The 23,138-nt window shown below is 46.3% G+C and overlaps 1 pseudogene; it reads left to right on the forward strand.

Moving 5' to 3' along the window:
- The first annotated feature begins 268 nt into the window (after positions 1 to 268).
- On the forward strand, positions 269 to 1,202 carry LOC133902385 (putative FBD-associated F-box protein At5g56690; annotated as a pseudogene).
- Positions 1,203 to 23,138: the final 21,936 nt, after the last annotated feature.

The following is a 23,138-nucleotide window of genomic DNA, read 5'->3' on the forward strand; positions in this document are numbered from 1 at the left end:
AAGATAAATATTAGATGTATAGAAAAAAATTATAGATTTTATAGGAGCGTAGAATTTTTTTTTAACGAAATGGCTTCTCTCACTTGCTTGGGACAGTTCAACCTAACGATCCGGCGGCCGCGGCCTCGGTGCCGGGCCGGGGCTGCGGCTTGCCTGATGCCTGGGCGCGCGCTCTGGTAGGCGATGTGGCGAGTGAAAAATTGCGAGGGGGTGTTGGCGCGTTATTTGGGGCAACTCCTGCATGTAGCATAGCACGATTTCAGCCTCAAGTGCAGGGCTGTTACCAGCAACAAAACCCTGCCACTTCCATCAGCAGCAAAACCCTCCCCATTCCTCGCATCCCCAAACCCCAGACGCACCTCCGGCTTCTCCCATGGAGCACACGCCGCCAGCAACGGATCATCTGACGCAAGCCCAAGCCCGCGATGCGGCGGATCGGCTCAGCGCGCTCGACGACGCCACCCTCCACGCCATCCTCGCCCGGCTGCCACTCCGCGGCTCGGCGGCCACGACCGCGCTCTCCCGCCGCTGGCCCCGCGTCTTCGCCACACTCCTGCGCCTCGTCCTCCACCCGGCCACCTTCAACCGCCGCGACTTCGACGGCGGCGGCGACGAGGACTACTGCGAGGACACCTTCCGCTGGGGTGACGCTTTCGAGGTCCATGGCAAGATCATGTGCCGGTTCGTCGAGTGGTTCGACGACACCTTGCGCTGCCTCTGCGGGACCGGCGGCCTCCGAGAGCTCGGCATCTGGAACACCAAGTTCAATGACTGCTACGTGATGCCCTCCTCCGTGTACAGCTGGTCAGCTGCAAGACGCTCACCTCGCTGGAGCTCTTCTCCTGCCGGCTCCGGGTGCCGGACACCCTCACCGGCCTGCGGGCCGTGCGGTCGCTTCAGCTCCGCAACGTGGTCGCCTCGGACGCCGACCTCCGCCGCATCATCACGCGGTGCAGCGCCATGGTGCATCTGGGGATCCACGACGTCCACAAGGCGCGGAACATCGGCATACGCGCGCCAAGCCTCAAGAAGCTGGACATCTCCTCGTACCGCCCGCTCTGCGTCTCGGTGAAATCGAGGAGATGTTTGATTTCGAGAAGATGGCAGAAAGGGAGCGCAAGATAACGGACGAGATCGGGAATATGGTGACGTTTCTCGGTGGACTCGGCTGCTCCAAGAAACTCCGGTTGTACCAGGTGTGAGCCCTGAACTGCGAGAGCTGTTAATTGCGTCAGTGACCACGAGCTCGCTACAGTCACATTTTGTTACTTAGGGCGTGTTCGGATGGACGCAGCCGTGCGTACATGCAGCCGCGCGTGCAGCCACAGCCGTATACGATGAGGGAGCAGCGTGTTTGGATGGGTGCAGCGACGGAGCGCGCTGCAGCGAATACGCGCGCGTGCTGCATGCCGGGAGCAGGCCGAATCGGCCGTAGGTGCCGTCCTGGCCGGCGGGATGCAGTCTGGCCGACGCGGGGCCCACTTGTTAGCGACAACGAATCCCCACATGCAATCTGAGATTTAACCTACCAAACACAAACTCAAAATCTACCTGCATCCGCTCATTCAACCAACCAAACATATTTCTTTTCCAGAATATGGATCCCCTCAGCCTGCTTCCACTCATCCAGGATATACGATGCAGCTCTACAAAACCTTATGCGGACAACCAAACACACCCTTAGATATTGATATACATTTGGAAATTGCGTGTGTGTGTTGGGGGGGGGGGGTTAGGCTAATCCAGAATTGCCCTCACCTAATATTAACTACTTTGATTTAAGACCCGTAGACTTTTTATGAGGTGTACAAGCAAATTGATTGGGCTTGTTGGTTGTCTTGATGAAATTCCAAGTAGGACATAAATTGGTGAAAGTTGTCATTTAAAATAGTAGATGCAGGGTGGTTAGGCTTGCTATTCTTTCACATTATGCAATTCAGATTGTTATTTGTTCTCCTTGTAGGTTGTTATCATAATCCAAGTGCAGCCCAAAATGTTTCGATCAGTCACCTTGTTTTCGTGAAATATAATGAGTAGGACTAACATTTTATTTTACTTAACATGATCAAATTTGGGTAGTGCGCTGAATCATATAAGCATTGAAAACTTTATTCAAATGATTTTTCAAAGATCACTCAAATGATTTTTTATGGAAGTAGAAACTAGTTTATAAAGAAGTGCAAACTTTCCGTCAATCTTGTTTTTTATTAGGTCTTGAGGATGGCCAAGGTTTCGATACCGAAGAGATCGCCCAAGAAATGCCATCTACTTGGATTACCCTTAATCTGGACTACAATCATGAAGTGCTTGCTACCTTACTTTCATGCTTGCTCAACAGCTCTCCGAACCTCGAGGATCTCAGAATCATTGTAAGCCCCAAATAACTGATTCTGTATTCAATTCTGTCTACACATGCCAGCTTCTGCTCTCCTAAAAATGGTTCTTTTGTGTGTTACCAGGGGGATTTCGCCCTTTTTTTTCGAAAGGAAACCCGGCCATCCTCTGCCCTTAGCTGCAGAGTTTTGGGAGGAGCAGATAAATTCGCGTTGTGTTGAGAAACACCCGTCAAGTGTCACCTACTACATCGGTTCACTCTTCAAGGTCCACCCCGGGGGCCTCTGTCAGTTCCTGGTGATGAACGCGAGGGTGCTCAAGAGAATGAGCATCCAGTACCGTCGCTCGCAGGTCAAGCCCGAGCATGCAGCCATGCTTGACGCAGTCCGAGGCGAACTCCATCGCCGGCCGAGGGCTTGTCCGGATCTGCTCCTGGAGGTGTCTCCCGTTGATCGCCACCCGTGCTTCTGAGGTGCGTGGTAGCAAAATCCATGGCAAACTAGCAGCCCTGCAGCAGCTTTTGTTACTCCTATACTGCTTCCTGTTCTTGAAAGTGCTGTGAAAACCATCGCTGGTCAGTAACCAGTGCTTCCTGTTATTTTGTCGGGTCTTAAGTATTATGGACCAGCTGATGCTGTATCAGCTTGTGGCTTTTGCAAATGTGGTTGCCTCGGACGAGCCAGTATCAAGTAATGTTATTAGGTGTTAAGCTATCATGGATCACATGGTCATCTTATGAGAAAAGTTGACCCCAGGAAGCCAGGACCATGAATGGATTCCTGATTGCTCGTATTTGTGTTTGGCATTCTGATCTGAGTATCTGACTCGTTGCTGCGGAGAATCATCGTGACTGCTTGTTCAATACCAGATAACGTGGCCGCTAAATCTGGCCCAACTGCAATGAGAAAATGGGCTCTGTTTTGCCTGGGCCGATTCGACCGGAAATGAAATTTTCACACGTAGATACGTACACATAGCTTATCACGATATATTCATTTATATTAAGATTGTGTAAGAAGGATAGATGAAAAAATAATAAAGATGAAGAATAGATGAATAAGATTAGACATATATGCACAGATACACATGAAGATGCATTTCTGGGTTCGACCCATCATAAAAGAGCCCAACCAGAAGCTTCCGAGAAGAGCTAGAGTTCAAACCAGACCCGACTGCTGTTGCCACCCGCCAAGCCGAGCCATCAATACCGAGTAAAATTCTGGCCACGTGTAACAGAATGCTCGCCCCACGTCACCAAGATTCCACGTGTGCATATATGAATGAGCACCTACAATCGCTGCAAGGTTCCACGTTCCAGAGAGGCATCGCAGGAAGCAAATTCTCTGACATCTTCCAGGGAAAGATTTTTATGAGATCTTTATCTCTTTCATATATTTTGAATTTAACAGCTCGTGTGCGTATGTACAAGTGTAGAGAAAGACACGTATCACATGACAGTGGTCTACGTGTGAGGTTTGATCTCATATAATTTACTTTTGGCATCATAGCTAGTTCTTTCATAGCAAGAGATGGATAGATCATAGACGAGAACGCCGCATGGCTCACACTCATATTTCTTTTTTTTCCTATGTCACTATATAAAAAAGTTTTATAAAAAATTTATAACCTTGATTAACAATAACTTTAAAATATTTAGTTTGAAAACTATAAAACCAGTGAATAGATTTATCTTAAAAAATATTATCATAATATCACAAATTCAATTAATTTTATAAATTTATTCTAATATAAAATAATGGTTAACATAATGTCTTAAGATCGGATCTTATTTAAAAGACAGGTATTTACTACCGGATGGAGTAGCTTACAAATTATGATGCGTTCCCTGCTAGCTAACCATCACAGACTTCACAGTACCGACCATGTCTTCTCTTCTTGCAGAGGACGCTCACACCACCACCGGCACCACGAAGACCGCCGCCGCCGCCGCCAACAGACCGTTGCTTGCTCTGGCCTTGCACGCGTGGAACCTATGCGTGCTTCTCGTCGTGCTCGTCGCTCTCCTCCTCCTCTCCCCCGCGGCCGTCGTGATCGTCCTCCCCGTCGCGTGCATGGCCGCCTCTTTGTACCTCCTCTGCGCGATCACAGCCCGGCTCCTGGTGCCGTTCGTGCCGCCGGATCGGACGCGCGAGCGCCGGGGCGGCGGCGTGCGCGAACGGAAGCAAGACTGCGTCGAGGTCAACCTCGCCGAGGCGCCCGGAGGCCTTGACGACGACGCTTCCTCTGCAGAGGAGGATCACGGGGAAGGCACGGAACAAGAAGGCGGCCGCGACGAGCTCGGTTCACTACACGAAGAGTTCGGTGATTCTTGCCATGGCGGGCAACGTCAGTTCTTCGTGGACACCACGAGTTACTACAAAAGCGTGAGCATTTTTTTCTACCTTCTCTTCTCAATCTTTAGCACTTTATTGTTTTGCCAATCGATCCTTAGCGCTTACCAACGTGCATGCAGTTTTATGATCTCCTGGCATTCTGGAGAAGCAAGGAGAGTGGCCAGTGGAGGTGAAAGAAATGCTCAAAATTTAATGGTAACGCAAACTTTGAGATCGATCGATCGATCCTAGATATCAGCAGTATATAGGCCGCATAATATAGTGCGTAGGCCGCGCCGGCCCATGAAGGAGAGAAATCGTAATCCGCGGGTCCGGCTTACGTCTTTACCTTCTCTTTAGTTTTTTTTCCGGGCTTTGCCCTCATCATACTGTATGACGCACGTGTAAGCGTATGTATAATGTTGGCAAAAATCTAAAAATAGGCGACAGACATAATCGTGTTTGCTAAAATAGATAATATATCAACGTATTTATAAATCTAGCATATATATTCGGTACTTCAAATACAAAAAATCAATTTCGGTACATGAGATACCGAATACGGCACTGTTCACCGTATTTGGTACCTCGTATGTTGAAAACTCCCTATATTTGACACCTAAGGTGCCGAATACGGGCCGTATTCAGGTATCGAATACAGGCCGACCTCGCTCGTATTAAGGTGCCGAATGCAGGTCATGTCGTGTCGCGTCGTTTCGCTTTTGCCGCCTTTATGAATTCTATTGGCTGGCCTGATGTGGAGAGAAGATGGTTCATGAAACACTTGAGAGCAAATCTGTACACAAGGTGCCGCGATAATTCTCTTGTAAAGAGATTCAAAGGGCTGTGTCTGTGAAACAAGCAGGCAAAATTTAACGAGATATGGAGAGAGTTAAATGAAACCACTCGCAAGATGTTAGCAGATCAACAAGCACAGGAGGACCATCTACGAATGCAAATGGTTCGAGGACAAACTATCGTTAGCCGTTCACATGCTACGTTTAGCTAGTGGATAACGGGGAAGCCAGCGGAGCGTTGGGCCCTAATCCATGACACTCACAATGCCATGTTAGCATATATAATTTAAATGATCATATTGTATCCTTTCTTATGCAAATAAGCCTTCTAAAATTATTGTATCCCATATTAGGTATATCATCATGACAACAAATATAGCGGAGACGTTCAATAATATCCTAAAGGGAGTACGGCGCCTCCCATTATGTGCCATCATTGAGCTCACATTCTATAGAATGGTGGACTACTTTTAAGACCATGGTAATACTGCTATAAATTGCAGCACGTGGTTCACACCTAAGGTGGAGGAAATCATATTCAGAAAGAGGAACAAGTCACATTTTCATCGAACGAGGATCTACGACTTAGCCAACAATAAATTCGAGGTCATGTACCGCTGTAGGTATACTTTAGGGTATAGTGCAGGGGACACCGTACAACAATGTCAAATTGGGCCTCACGAGGTGAAGTGAACATACAATAAGCTAAAACTGCATCATATCCTGTGCTCGCATGTCTTAACCGCTAGTAGGGACATGGGCGGTAATGACGGATCACAGTACATAGCACCGTACTTCACGATCGATGCATTGAGGAACACATAGCTTCCAAATATGCGGTTCTTCAACATCGAAAGCAGCTACAAAGCGATCGAGGGGCCTAAGTGCGTACTTTATCCCGGGCACGACGCACGGATCCTGGAAGACCTAGAGCTATGAGGCTGCAAGGTAACATGGATAAAACAGATGCTATTAACGACCTACGCAAGTGCAAACTTTGCAAACAACTTGGCCATGACAAGAGGACATGTCTGACCCGACAATAAACTATTATGCCACTACCAAACTATAGTGTATTAGAATTGTTGCATTTTAGGTTGTTGTTTAAAGTTATTCGTAGTCATGATTTGTATTCTAAATTGTTATTTACCTATTAGTTGTGCTACTTATTTTGTAATATATCGTTCGGTACTAACATCACATATGATGTTTTTTTATTGAACCATACAACTTGTTATTCTACTATTTGTTGAACCATGAATCTTGTAATATATTCTTATATGTTATTCACATACTTATTGAACCATAAAGTTTGTAATATATTCTAATTTATTATTCACCTACTTATTAAACTATGTAGTTTGAAATCATTATCATGGCTTATGATGATCTTCTCGAGCTTGTTTAGCAGTGGTACGATGAAAATCATAAGGGACGGATGGTTTTCATAGGGCAACAGGTACCACAATTATATGTGATTTTTAATTGCCACAATAATTTGCTACTAACTCAGTATATGTGTTGCATACCTTTTGTAGTTGCTTCCGTTGCGAGCCTGGAGTGTGCACACTATTAAGGAATTAGACCCTCGATTCCAAGAGCCACCTACATGGGAAAGACTACTACCTTTCACTCTTATGATGGTCGAAGCTCCCATGACGGGTGGTGGCAGGACACCTCTCCTGCCAATTGAGGATCTACTGCTCACAGGTCTCATCGTTTGGTGGAGTCATGAGACACATACGCTCCACTTTTCTTTAGGCGATATGGTCGTAATATTAAGGGACGTGGTCATGCTGGCCGGGCTGCCAATTAGGGGTGCCCCATTAGTAGTTTCGCGACCAACAAAGGAGAAGTAGAAGGGTTACGTTGATGGCAAGTAATTATTTGTTATGTAATACACTTCAAATAATATAGTGCTATTCAAGCTTCATTGACCATCTGCATCTTGTAGATTTAGTGTGCAATATGACAAGAAGGATGTTGGCATCTCTATGTTCTGGATTCATGGGCTATCATGGTTTGATCCATGCCCACCGGATACGGACGAGGCTATAGTTTTACAGCACTATGAGGTGTACTTATACATCCTACTGGGAGACATCATGTTTTGCAACATGGCAAGCGATTATGTCATCCCCCATATTGTATGGTTAGCGAGTCAGCTCGCGTCACATCCTTATGAGTCAACATCTTAAAGTTGATGATCTGCTTTGCTGGCTACCACGTACAGAGGATTGTGTGATGCAACCTAGCGATCAAAGAAGAGATCAGTTATAGGCTGCATACACCTTTTACAGTTATGGAGCTGAGAGTACCTCCTAGTTTGTCGGCCTTGAGTGCTCTAGGGCTACTATCCAGTCTCCATCACCGATACCATTGCAGATGACATGAGGCCTACGATGGGGTATCAATGGATGCATGCTAGCTGAGATCAAGTCAGCAGCAAGAACATGGTAGCTATTCCTGGGTGATCAGTGATTTGAACGTCCTTAGCGCTGATCTCGTGGAGTGGGATCCATGGCTTATGGCACAAGTGGTCAAAATTATGACTAGAGGGCTCATCATATCATATTGTTGGCGTGACTCAGACTTATGGATGACCAAATGCTTCTTGTTGTACATGAATAATGTGGAAGCATATTCTTCTGAGCGTGTACAGAGATAGTTGAAGTACCGACAGGTGGTGCTAGTACCTCCCCCACGAGACGCTGGTCAGGAGCATGAGTAAGTGTATTATTGTAGGTAGCATTAGTACCTTTAATGATCTATGTTAAAAACTTATAACTGTTTCGTTCACGTACAGGAGGAGCACATAGGGGGGCGGAGGCATGCGGGACTATGCATTTGTAAATACCGAGCACCAACAGAGGTGGACGGAGTCAGCCACAGTCGATGTTGTCATTCCTGCTGCACAATACGACGATGCCACGTACTTGGAGTAACTTTCGTTGTACCGTCCGTGCACGTGTGTCACCTTACTCAGCGGACTTATAGAGCCAGACTCTAGACCCTTCCTCAAGGATCGTGCCCACCTTCTTCATGTTATGGTAATTGTTGCGGTACTTATAACAATTTTTATTTATTAAACCTCTGTATTACTAGTATGACCCTCATCTTATACAGACCAAAGAGACGTACGAGATGCATACGAAGGCGGAGCAAGCTTGTGGGGAAGCAAGCAGGTCATCAACCCGGAGGGATCGAAACCTTCACCGGGACTATATGAGGACGAGAGGGTCCCACTTCCTGTCCGCTATACGTGGTCTAGGTGGTTGTACCACGCGTTAGAGGGTGTATGACCTACCAGCCATGGACTCGTCTTGTGCCTACTACAGGTGGCACTCGTCCAGTGCCCGTGATGAACCCGTTCAGGCACAGTCGCGAGAGACACCTTCTGCTTTAGAGCATCGTGAGGAGTGCACGCAGGCTCCTGCGCCCGAGCAGTGTTCACTGGGTTCACAGGTCCCGCAGTGGACACAACCTCCTCAATCTACGCTGAAACCTCCGCCTACAGCATCGACTCGTCACGAATACATCGTTGTTTGCATGCAGCAGACGCCTGACTGAAGTGGCATGCATGATTTTGACTGGGTTGCTGTAATGCAGGCCGTCAGCTTTACCGAGCTCCTCAGCGCACAGTACCCTCAATATCCTAATGCACCTAGGGTGTCATAGTGGTACCAGCAGGGCGAGCCTTCGGCACACAAGACTCCATCGGAGCACGTTCTAGGGGCATCCACACTGCCGCATAAGGATCCTTCTTCATGGTACATGTATGGTAGAGTTAGTGGGTGAGATACACATTCGGTGAGGGTCCTATGGGGCAGGACGTTGATGATGACGAGCAATGGAACACGAGACAGGGGCCAGAGTAGGCCGATGGGATGAGGGTCGCACACCAAACGGACGAGTACATTTCTGGGGATTACGTGTGACATCGTCATTGTCAAGTCACTAGTGCAGTTGTTCGATGCACTTGTTAACTGCATATGTATTATTGACTTTATTGTCGTAGTCATTCCTATTATGTATTATTCACTGTATTGTTAATTTAATTATTTTTAATTTATATAATGCTTGTCAAATAATTCTGGCACACAATTTATGTAATGTTTGTCTAATAATTATGATATTTAATACTTGTTTAATGTTTCTTAAATAATCAGGGATTCATGCTTTGGTACAGAGCCATAACGTTGCAGTGAAGGATTAATAAATCTATGACGGGATCTTTAAGTACATGCTTTCTATGGATACCTACAACGATCCATATAGTAATTAATGCCTCATTACAGGTTGTGTGTGAAGGGAAGTATGATCCCTTCAAAGAGAGCAACCTAATCCAAGCCGTGTCCAAATTGCATGTAAGACCCTTCTGTTCTGTGTTAACCGGTCCGCTCCAACATATAACCACCAAGGATCTTAGGGCCCTCTTGCATGAGCAGCGTCAAATGTACCTCAGGGTGTGCGAACTGACCGACCATCCTTCTGTTCTAGGTTTCTCTAGGAGGCAAAGAACGATATTGATGTTGCCCGACTAGTATACATCTCACATTCAGGTTCGCAATTTCCTATGTGCTCACCCAACTTTTTTTCCATCGATTCAAATGCCCCTCTTTTACGTTAGGTGTTCCCGGAAGATGCACAATTGATCAATAAAGACATTACAAACTTCCTAGTGATGTATAAGCTCTTCGGCAGGGGTGTCATGCCTGGTTCATGTTAAAGACGACGACAGTCAGCGAATCTAAGGGGTACAGGGGCGCCCTCTACTACTCATCCAGAAAATACCGAGGATGATGAGGATGATGATTTCATTACCCCAATGCCTCGACGTTCCAGCAGCAATACAGTAGAAGGTTTAATGATCACTGCAAGAGGATGTTCACGCACCATATCGAGATGACGTACAACCGACAAGGAAATAGGACGTGCTAATACCATAATAGCTCAAAATGACGATGACGACAATGATTTTATGCCACAACAACCCCTACCTTCGAGGCCTTAATCTCCGGAGGACATTGATGACCCTAAAAATGATGGTGGATTTGCTGGTACATATTCTTACAACTTCTCATTACCACATCGGAGACGACAACAATCTTACCTTGATAGCATTGACTGGCAAAGCTGGCATTTTTCCGCTAATTTGCATTGTCACTTTCCTCTGCCATCTTGACATGATCTAGGTATTCAACATCTATGCATTACGAACTATGCAAATGGCAGACAAGACTATTTATTTTGTTTATGAATTATTTGTGAACTATTTATCTAATCATTATGATGGTAAGTTTATTATATTAACGTACTATCCAAGCACAATTTTTCCAACATATGAAAGGTATTTGTGAACTTAGACTTTAGACACGCCAATGTATCACCAGCATCTCGGGGACTAATATTAATTGCAACTCTAAAATCAACAATGTGATTATATGCACCGTTTAACCTCGGGTTGTGCTTGCTTTAGGATGAATGCTTAAAGCAAGCTTCGACTTTGGATTAAGATTAAAGGGGTAGATGTTACTTCTACACCCACTCAAAATCAACAGCTTTCACAAGGAATACTTGGATAGGATTCTATACCTTCTTGCAAAGGAACAATAACTCATTGCTGAATTTTTGCAGGATGAAATGACTACACCAAGCAACAGCTTTCACAGGGAATCTCTGTCAAACATCAATGTCATAATTTTTCCAGCTTTCACAGGGAATCATATGCTCCAGCCTCTAGCAAAGCCCATGTACTCAGTCCATGCACCAACCTCTAGCCACCATAAATAATCCTACCTTTATCTAAGGATAGACCACTCATTCCTCAGCTCTCTCAACTGCAATGTCTTCCTCAACTCCACCAAGTCCACCCAAGAAACATTAGAGGATTTTCATCCCCTAAGGAGTTGAACTGCCGATGTGCTTCTGTGATGACCCTTGTAGGCTTTACGAGTCTCAGTACATCTCCTACACCTATGGTCTATGCTCCTTCATGTGTGATAACTACCAGTACAACTTGCCTCGATATAGATCGTACAAGTACCCACCGGTATAGCGATGTATATCACTAATGTGGCACTTTCCATATGATTTTATGCACTATCTTACTAATCTACCCTGTTTCAATTGTCCATTTTTCTTCACCTATCTGTGACTTTATGGAATGACTGGACATAGAGCAAAATACGCACCAGAAGCGGTGGGTCGACAAGAGCATGTGGTGGAGGAGGGAAGGGTACGAATGCTAGGAGTACGAGCAACAGCAGGAGGAGGAGCGTATGAGGAAGGCAGCCAAGGAGCGTGCCATGGCTGAGGCACACAAAACAGAGAGAGAAAGAAAGAGGGAGAGGGTCCGTTGCGCTAATGCGGAGGGCCCTGATGCCCTATGAAATGGTAAATATACTAGGTGCACTCAGTAGAGAGCATTTATTGTAATCTAGTCCATTTTCATTCCCTAAGGCATGTTTGGTTTAGCAGTGGCACGCTATTAAGTTAGTCATTAGGCGTACCGTACATATCAACATTTGTTGTCGTCATCTTTTTATGGTTAGGGTTCATTCGCACAGCGACGAAAAATCCAATATCGCATGTAATGTTTATCAGCGTATGTAACATCTATACCGGGTTATTTGATAATCATACTTCACAACTATTGTTGTTCAAGAAATTAGATTTTGTATCCTCCCGACATCACTTCCCTAAAAAGTTACCTACACAAATACATTAAATGAATAATAAAATGTCAACAAAATTACGTTGAAACAAATTTACACACACTAACTCATCCAGTTCCTTTCTTTATTTATTCGTCCGTGCCTTGATAAAACTAAATTGTGCTATAAAACCAGTCCACTCGCATTTTATAGCAAAACATGATAACGCATGGGTTCAAAAAAGCGACAAAAGCGAAACAATGTGATTGTCGCACCGAAAGCACCGACCCTCGACGCGACGTGAGCAGGGTCGGCCTGTATTTGGTGCCAAATACGGTGAACAGTGCTATATTCGGCACCTCAGGTGCCAAATACAGGAGTTTTCGGTGCCTTAGGTATCAGAATCAATTTTCGGTGTTTGAGATAACGAATACAGGTGCTAGATTTGCAAATACACTGACATGTTATCTATTTTGGCAAATATGGTGACATTTATTGCATATTTTTGGATTTTTTCCCTATAATGTATGCAAATACCTCACAAGTATAAGCTTTGTTAGATCTGCATTTTGGGGAGTACCTCACAACACAACATCTGTATGAGCACTACTCAATACTGCAAAGGGAGGCATGCATGCAGTGACGGTCCGACGGATGCAAAGGAGCTACATAAGGGCTCATCACATCTCTCTCGCTTCTTTTTCCTCTTTTTCCTTTCCTCCCTCTTTTTTTTCTTTCTCTTCCTGATTGATGATAAAAAATTGTTGGGGGCACCATTGGATACGAAATTGTAGAAGGGTTGGAACCCCTGGATCCAGCCATCCATGCATGCACTTTATAATTTCGTTTACAGTTTTCGAATGGAAATGCCACCCTACTTTCAGTGTGCCATATGCCATTCCGACAGGAATAGGCGCATGTTTTTACAAGTGGGGATCCGTAGTTAGCCCAGCTTAAACCGAACACTTCTCCTAACCAACAGGCACAACAAGTTTGCCAACAATAGTTGGCCAGACGGCCGGTGATAGCTGATCTATCCAAATCACACCCAACAAATCCCTACGCCGATCGAGAGCCAGCGAACTCTGAGCCACCAATTGTACATGTGACCGCTTGATTCATCATACTCACACAGGCACCCGACACAGTTTGGTGGCTTGAGCCCCATTGTTTTCAAGTGTTGATCTCGTGAAAGGGTGGACGTGGTCCGTTCCCCCATGCGACGAGCTCCTTTGTGACGGCCATCACAACGGTGCACCTAACGCCATGCTACCTCTAGCTCTTATCCTAAAACAACCGCTATGTGTGTTCGTGAACCATGTGATTGATGCGAGTGATTAGTGTATGGCATGCACTCAGAGGATTGGGTTAGGAACAACTTAAAACCGTTTTAGCGACGACATAAATTGTACTGAAATATTGGCTAATGTGATTATGTGATGGATCAATCGCTTTTGAAAAAGCTTGAGCTGTTGGAGGATGACCGACCAACACATGCTCATCAGGGCATCGGGTTGCAAATTCGTTGGAACGCACAACACGTCTCCCCTTTGATTTCGCAGCCCTTTTCTGATCCTATCGGATGGAGTTATGTGCGACCGTGCCTTTTTGCAGCATCCTACGAGGATTCCCCGATGCACGCATAATGTTCATCCACTTGTATTTGTTGCAGGCATGCAGTGTAGTTGGCCACCAGTGAAATAAGACGACTGACTGGTCCCAATGCACTTAAACATGATGTCAGTAAAACTTCATGTCGAAATAAAGAAGCGCTCAGTGTACTCACTGACCACAACATGTAAGCTGTAAATACACATACGCCGAGCGATAGTTGTGGTGTTGGGTATTATGTTGCCAAGTAACAAGCACAACCGGCATGCTCGGACAACTTTGGTTCCGTGGTACCCAGCCGTCCAATCAAAATCATACATCCAAGGGCACTCGGCCTAATCCAGCAAATGGCAGTGCCTAGCCCTAGCGCAGCCAGGTATCAGACCTCGTATCATATGTCTTCCCTAACACTACCACATGGGAGCGGCACATGTGTCGCCCTAACTGCATAGCAGAAAATTATACTCTCAAGCCTTATGACCTACTGGTTGTCATGCACACAAGCAGTAGAGCCCCTCCACGTCGCGCTCTCGAGAACCCTCCTTGTCCTTGATGGTGTTACCTGACACATGTGATCAATTTTTTTTTTCAATAGGACTTCTCAAATTTGAGTTGGATTTTGACACTCGTGTCAGTGTTGGATTCCAAGTTATATTTCGCATGTACAAATTTTCTTTGCCGAATAATATACCTAAATTCTAGTCGATTTTTGACACTCGTGTCTTGTATCCTGTATCGCTGTCCTTGCATGGTTGTGCACCCTAGCTCCGTAGGTACCTTATTCCGCGATGCACCTCGTGTGAGCTATCGTGTGCTCCCATAGACCTGCGAAACACAGCACGCACACTCAAGGTAGCAGCAGGCGGGTGCCCCATGAGGAACGATCGCCCTACCACAACCATCAAGGGAAGCAACCTTCGGTGCTAGTCGCTCTTCGGTGTTGCTATGTTCTCTATGTGTGCAGACCTCTTTTTGTTTGTACAAATGTAGATAGCACCTCCCTATGCACCGCTCCTTGCTGCCCTTGCACCACCTCCACCTTGTTGCCATCTTGGACTACTTCGGTTCCTACCTTGTGCTCTAGCTTTGATCCTCATGGTGTAATTGTCACTTATGATGGAACATGTTAGCCTAAAAAGGCTTAACATATGTAGGTGGAATGTCCGAGGTCTGGGTGATGCTGATAAATGCCGAGATGTTAAGGCCAACTTGATGGTTCATAGTTTCTTGCACATCATCTGCCTACAGGAGACTAAGCTCGAGGACATCCCTGTGGCTAAAGCTGTCGCCTTCCTCCCCCTGGCTTTTCTTCCTATAGCTACAAGTGTTCTTCTGGTGCATCAGGTGGGCTTCTGACTTCTTGGCCAGAACATTATGTTTGTGCTACCAGTCACCTTGAGCTAAACTTCACCCTATCCTCCTCTTTTGAATCCACGGTTGATGACCTATGCTTCACTATCTCCAATGTTTATGGGCCCTGTCAAGATGATCAGTGCGAAGGATTCTTGTCTGAGCTTTGCCACCTTGCCTCTGTTATTACAGGCCCATTGCTTCTATTTGGAGCTTTCAACATTGCAAGATTCCCAGAAGACAAGAATAACAACAACTTCTCAGTCAACACTATGAATGCTTTCTCCAATGTCATCGATGATCTTCTCCTCCATTATCCGCCCCTGTTATATCACAAATTCACTTGGTACAACAATAGGGGAACCCACTTTGGTCCGTCTAGATATAGCTTTGATCAACTCCAATTTAGAGCACTTCTGTTCAACTCCACTCTTAGTTATGTGGTTAGGACAACCTCTGATCAGGTCCCCCTTCTGGTCACAGCTACCTCTACTGCTCCGGTCTCACATGTGTTTCGTTATGAGCGCTCTTGGGCCACCAAAAAAGTTTACAGGGGTTTAGTTCAAGATGTCTAGGGCGCTATCATTAACCAAGTTTAGGGGGCGCCCTCTCGCTTGGCCAGGAAATTGAAATGGGTGTGGGCTCGCTCAAAAAAATGGGCCAGGAAATGGAAGCACCTAGGCAGAATTGTCAGTGCTTGCAAGCAGGTCATCACTCTTATGGACATTGTGAAGGAGCTTCGGCCCCTGAGTCATGCTGAATCACTCCTGATGGATCTAGTGAAAGATCAGTTCTTAGAACAACATAAAGCCCTAGCAATCTATTGGCATCAACGGTACCACCTCAAGGTATGTAAGTTTGGAGATGATAATACTGCTTTCTTCCACGCAAGTACCTCGGCCAGGCTACAGAAGAACCAAATCAAAGTTCTGCATGATCGTGATGTGCCAGTATACAACCACTCAAGAAAGGAGAAGATCCTAAGGGATTTCTATACCTCTCTCCTAGGAAGCTCCACACCGACTCGTTGGGGTTTTGAGCTCCCAGACCTTTATCTGGATATGTTCCCTTTGGACCACTTGGATGCCCCTTTCTAGAATGATGAGATCTCGCATGCCTTATGGCACATGAGAGTTGATAGCAGCGCTGGCCTAGATGGTTTTAGTCCTGGTTTCTTTAAGACCTTTTGGGATGTGGTCAAAGATGACATTAGACAAATGTTCAGTGAGTTTCACGCTATGACCTCGAACTTGGCCTGTGTCAACCAATCTTATATTGTCCTCCTCCCAAAAAAGGATGATGTTACCACCACTGATGGTTTTTGTCCGATCTCGCTCCAGAACTTCCCCCTGAAGCTCCTGAGTTAAGTTTTAGCAACCCACTTACAAGCTATAATCACCTCCCTGCTACCGGACAGCCAAACCGGGTTCATCAAAGGGCACAACATCTCTGAGAGTTTTATCATGGCCGCTAAGCTTCTCTAATGCTGTCACAAGCGGAAAGTTCCTACTTTAGCTCTCAAGCTTGACTTTCGAAAAGCCTTTGACTTGGTTGAATAGTCCGCTCTAGATCTGATTTTGTGCTCCTATTTTTTTAGTGACAAGTGGTGTTGGTGGATGCATCACCTGCTTCAGACGGGGCACACGACTGTCCTCCTGAATGGTGTGCCTGGGCATTGGATCCAATGCAAGAGGAGACTGTGGTAGGGAGACCTGCTCTCCCAGTACCTCTTCCTTATTGTGGCCTACGTGCTGTTACGGCTGATAACAAGGGATGGATCCATCTGTCACTCACTACAACCAGACCTGCCTTGTCCCATCATCCAGTATGCGGATGACACCCTCATCCTGCTCCCTGCAGATGGTACACAGTTGCTGACCTTGAAGACTCTTCTTGATCACTTTGCTTCGGCAACCGGGCTCGAGATTAACTACCACAAGAGCAATTTTATTCCCATCCATGTTCCCCTTGTGGAGACAATGCCCCTTGCTTCTATTCTTGGCTGCAACATTTCAACCTTCCCCCAGATGTGTTTGGGGTTGCCTCTTTTTGATAAGAAACTTTCTGCTTTTGCTCTGGACTACATAGCTCTCAAAGTGCGATGGCGGATCCTGGGTTGGTGCATACAGTTTCTAACTCCTGCTGGGCACCTAACCCTAACCGGTGTTGTCCTCTCAGCTCTACCAACTTATGTTATGCCGATTTTTGAGCTTGCTAAGTCCACTATAGACAAGATCGACCAACCAAGAAGGGTTATGTTTTGGGAAGATGCCACCAAATGCAGTGGGGGTGATTGACAGGTTGCCTGGGCCACGCCCTGCTGCCCCAAGCAGCATGGTGGCCTGGGGCTCAAAGACCTCCACTCTCAGAACATCAGCCTGCTTCTCAAGCTCCTGCACAAGCTTTGCTCTGAACAAGACACCCCTTGAATCCGCTGGATCATCCAAACCTATCACCCTTTCCATACCGGATTCTGGGCATCGCCTGCATACACCTCGACCTAGAACACTGTTTCTCGTCTCATGACGCTCTACATGGCTATAACCTCGGTGGAGGTTGGTGACGGGAAAACCACTTCCTTTTGGCATGATGACTGGACTTCCCTACCTCCCCCCCTCAATGAAGCGCTTCCCGCCGCCTTCTCACACTGTACCTACAAGAAAGTCTTGGTTTATGATACTTTGGCACATGGCTCCCTTAATCTTGAGCTCTAGACGCGCCTCACACCCACCGCCTGAGCAGAACTTGACATGTTGTCCGCTAACCTATCTTCTCTTTCCCTAAGAGACACCCCAGACATTCGGTGGATGAGGAGCGCATGTGCTACGGGGTTCCAAATAGCGTCGGCTTACCAGATGATCTGCCCCCCTAGACAGGATGTGCAGCTTCAAGAACACAAATGGGAAAACTTTACCTCGAAAAAAGTCTAAATTTTCTTCTGGATTCTTCGACATGGGAACACCAGGACCAGGGCTTTCCTTTACTCTGTCGGTGCCATTCTAAACCCCAGCTGCCCTTTCTGTCCCTCCACATCGGAAACTATCAATCACCTCCTTGTGACATGCAGTGGAATCGTCGGCATCTGGAGTCGCATCCTCCTAGGGACTGGACAACTAGAAACAGTGGACGCCTTTTGCTCGATAGTGTTTACAACCTTTGACCACCTGCAGGAGCCCGTTTGCAACACCCTTATTCTCCTGCTTCTATGGGTAGCCCGAAAGCGACGGAACCGTATTATCTTTGATGACATCAACTCAGGCTCATTGGACACTGCGTGACTTCTTGTCGACCACCTTCGACTTTGGGTTTTCCGAGCCCAATCCTCAGTGAATATTGAAATAGCTATGGATTGGTGCACAAACCCTGCGGATGTAATCAGCTAAAGTTTTTCCTTTTCTTCTCCTGCTCTCTCATCATTTATGTTCCTTCTGTCTCCTTTGAGACCGATGACGTAAAAGTGCATTTTTTTTTGTTTTTTGCAATGATAAAATTTTCAGGTGGGCAAACCCCACCGTCATTCTCCTAAAAAAATGTAGCAATAGGCACGACAACACGTCCCTCTCGCTCGGCACATGCTCCATCTAATTCGGCTGCTTTGCTTGCTCCCCGCCATGCCCACTCGCTTGCCCACCGGCATCATCGATCTGTGGACGCCGAGCGAAGCGAGCGAGCACAGATGCAGAAAAAGAGATGACAAGCCGCACCAAACCGCTACATGAGCCCGGGTTGGAGAGAGATTAGCAAGGCGTGAATATTTTTGTTTATTGAGCCCTCATGACTGGATTGATCCTGTGTCAGCCTAATCCATCCACGTCCACACACGCTGCTTGCAATGCTCTCTCTAACAACATCTCCAGCAAATTAGCCAAATTATATCATCCATATCTTTGTATAGAGGACCATCTAAAAAGATTTCCTCTCTATATATCTTCCCACTCCAATATACTATTCATATTCCACCCTCCTATAATTTAGTAACATTTTAAACCATAAACCACCTGCCACAACACTTTCGGTCAATCATCAATGGATCAATGTAGGCCTGTGGCCAAGAACACACAGATGCTCACAAATCCCAGCCAACCTCAACGATGACGTGTACCTGCATCAAACCCGCTCCCACGGCCATAGCGCAAGCGGACATATGCACGCTGGAGCTCATCAAAGATCAAAAGAACCAATGATAGCTCGACGGTAGCGACATACGTGCACACTAGAACGCAGCCAAGCAAAAGAACGCACGATGGTGAAGCCCTCAGCAAAACACGAGGAGTTCACACTAGCACTGGGCACGGCACGTGGCCACCGCCGTGCATGCACATCAAGGTGCGGCACGGCGGCGAAGCCCTTGGCTCACCCACCACCCGACTTGTCGCTGGTCGACTTGTGTAGCCTCGTCGGCAGTCACGGCAGCTTCGCCTCTGACCTGTTCCTCCCATGTGCGCGCGCTCCGCTTCGTACTCGACCTTGACCACGCCCTCCTCCCTGTCCATCGTCACTGCAGGCTGCTCGTACCCTAGATCCATCACGCTGGCCACGGCGAGCTATGGCGCGGGGGTGGCGAAGCGAGACAGGTTGAAGGACCGTAGCCGGTCAAATGCCGTCGATGGCACGCGGGACAACCTCCTATGCTGCTCCCTGTCACCTCCACTAGCTCCACCCGTAGCCGCAACATCGTCCTACTTCGCAGCCACCGGCGCGGCAACCTTGGAGGTAATGACAATAGTGCCGATGACGAGGTTGAGGATGAGGAATAGCACCGCAGGGGTGAGGTCGGGGATTGGGTGGCCTTAATTGGGACCCCGCGGGCTCGTCTCAGCTCCTAGCGGTGGGCAACTTGTTGACGGAAGTGGCTGGCGGCGAGGTCGGTGCAGCGTAGCAGATGTGCGCGGGCAGAGCCGGAGGACCATTGTGGCGGGGAGGAATGAGTGGCTAGTCGATGGGGAAGGGGAGAGGGGAAGGGTTGGAAGGTGAGACCGCGAGAGGAGAGGTTGACGGTTGCTCGATGGTGACGTGGGAGGACATGTTATATTTGGCATGCGGAAAGGGTGATTTGGAGAGCCTTAAAACTAGCGTGTTTGATGATGTCTCTGCAGGAGGATGGCTTTTACGCTGCACATGCAAATGAAGGGCGTGATAACATGGCTGCTGGTGATGCACTAATCGAGGTTGTAAACTTTTGGTAGCTTGTGGTTGAAGAGGAGCGGTGTTAATCAACGTCTGATGCGTGCGGTGCACTTTGCCCAATTAACAAGCCCCTTCGTACGTATGTACCAGTGCATGACTTGCTCGGTTGGTTTAGTTGGCTGCTGCTCGAGTCAGAACGGGTGTGACGACGTGCACGGCGCCTTTGCGGCTGCATTGGTTCTTTGCTTCCTGTGGCCCGTCAGAATCCTTGTGCTTCCATCCTGCCGATCACGAAGGAGTGGAAACTAGCTTTGCCTCAAGCTCCTGGCTCGATTTGCCTTTTTCCAAAGAAAGGGAAAAACCACTGGCCTTTATTATGGTCGATTTTTGTTTTATATTCACTATCCGTGCATACGAGAATTCAAATATTCCATGCATCACTTTTACAACTTCTAAGAAAAATTCAATGAATTTCAGGTTTACCCTTGGGTTAATATGGCTGTTTCATGTGTCTTTCCCCTCCTCACGTAATTGTATTGCGCATCAAATCATGTTTATAGCTAACAAACACACCTCCTTCAACCTTTACAGTACTGACGAGGCCACATAACCTTATGTAACGGTTGTTCATATGCTGAGGGTGTTGGCACTTCTCTTTTTTTATATTCTAAACTTTATTCCTTTCTCTATTGAATGGCAGAGCTCCCACTGCTTTGATTTCATGAAAAAAAAATGACATTTGTCATCACCTCCCATGCTTGCTTCCATGAATCCATCATCTCAATTATTGAGATGGCTATGAAGGGAGCACAAATAGAGCGTTCCAGCCTCATTAAAAAAAAGGTGGTCTGAAGGAGGAATATAAAAGGGGCTTTGCAATGAAATTGAGACTGGGAACCGACTCTAAAATACAAAAACTAAAAAATAACAATAGAGGCAGTTGCTGCTGATTCAAATCCTCTTTCATCACAAGTGGGCAGAGCTTATCAGCATCGATGAGTAGTTGTGATCAAAAGATTCGGCTGATTTCCATAAATCGACAGTCGAATAGCAAATCCTAGATCTTGGTTTCCACTAATAGAAATCTGAATTAAGTGGCACCCCTGGATTTGAAAAAGAGAGCAAATAGCAAATCCAGAATATCTTCTCATTGTGTTTTCGATAATATTGTTTTCTATATAAAGAAGATGTACTTCAGCTCAAACAATGACTAATCCTATCTTCCAGTTCAAAGTTGTTGCTTTGGGGTTGCGGAGTGGGGCACTTACCCGGCAGGTCAATGGCACGTTTGTTAGTGCCTAGCTTGCACTGTTTCCTCTACTACCAAGTGATTCTCTGAGCACTAACGATCGAGCAGGTAGCTCTGTCTCATCTTTCACGGACAGGCCTGCACGTTCTTTGGTCTAGGAGCAGAAAACATTATTCTTCTAGAATATAATATCTAAAGTAACCAAATTTCCTCACAATTTCAAACTACAAATTAGTATTTAGTATAACGTGCACATAATATTTGCTTTCTAGAAATATAGTATTGTCCACCTATATAGTAGGTACATGCAAAATTCTTGCTTTTATTGTTCTTGCTGCATGGTAATTTGATCATGGTTCACAAAATTATCGGTAACTACTTGGTTATCATTGTTTCTGGTCGATTCGGTGTTTACACCATATTTATAAATCGATTAATTTTCGGTTAAGTTTAAATTCAAAATTCAAAAAAAAAATTAAAAAAATTGATGACATTAGACCAATTCCTACTAAATTTCACTAAATTACTGTACGATTACCGCGGTTTTCGCAGTAATCGCCAGGAGCCGGTTTACGAAGATCAAATGTATTTGTAAACCCTGACTGTGATGCGTCCAACTAAACTCTAATATGTTAGATCGCTTTATTATATGCCAATTCCTGTGAAGAAGTTGTCCATTCGTCTCGTGTTATCGACATCGCTCGCCGGCCCACTTCAGGCGTCAACCCTTGAGTTTGAACGAATACCATGGACCGTGGCCCTCTCAACTCTCAAGCTGTCAAGCATGCATCAGGGAGAAATGGACAGGTGAAAGCCTGAGATCAACCGATCAGGACAGGCATTGTCCGTTGGTAGACGTTATTATTGTACTGTTACATATGCTTGACGGAGGATGGGCCCAATCAGGTAGGTGCATACTTGTTCAAACTAATGGGTTAATCAGGTTGTGATTCAACAGGTGGTCAGGCGCGCATGGAGCTAGATGGTCTACACCTGCGGGCTCAAGAATTTATCAGCGCTAGGAACGATGCTTGCCGATGTCTAAACCAAATTTATGCAACTATATGTAGTTTCATATTTGCTGCATGTTTAGGCTGCCCGGTTAATTCCAGTAACTGAACGCGGCAAAAGACGGAATACTCTCAAGTGGACGGTAGAGTCGAGTCCTCTGTTGTGTGAAATAGGTAGCTGCGTCAGAATAAAACTTGATTTGAATTGTTAGTGGAGAGGTGTTCATCAGATATTAAACCTCTAGTTTTTCTCATCGTGTGTTATTAAGATGAATTTTTTTTTCAATGTTAAGTAATGTACTCTCTACAACAAAATGTTAATAATGATTTCGTCAATCTTTAAATTACATATCAATAGATGGTATATAAATATATACGTGTGATAGTATGAATATAAGCACTTTTATATATTGTTTCTCAAATTAAAAAAAAGAAGCTGCCGCGGTACGGTTTCGCGAGGGCTAGAGGGCGACAAGATTTCCCTGCTGGCCCCGTCCTCTGATCGCACGCGGCGCGCCACCAGTGGGCAGGCGGAGCCGGCAGCGCGCCGCTCGCGCGGACGCGGTCACCGCGCACCGCGAGTGAGCGGCCGCTGCCACGGGGGCCCGCGCGGTGTCGTCACCGTCCTCTCGCCCCGCGCCAGGTGGTGCGATCGGTGTGGGGATCATCGT

This window comes from Phragmites australis, chromosome 20, assembly GCF_958298935.1.
Source record: "Phragmites australis chromosome 20, lpPhrAust1.1, whole genome shotgun sequence".
NCBI classification, from domain to species: Eukaryota; Viridiplantae; Streptophyta; class Magnoliopsida; order Poales; family Poaceae; genus Phragmites; species Phragmites australis.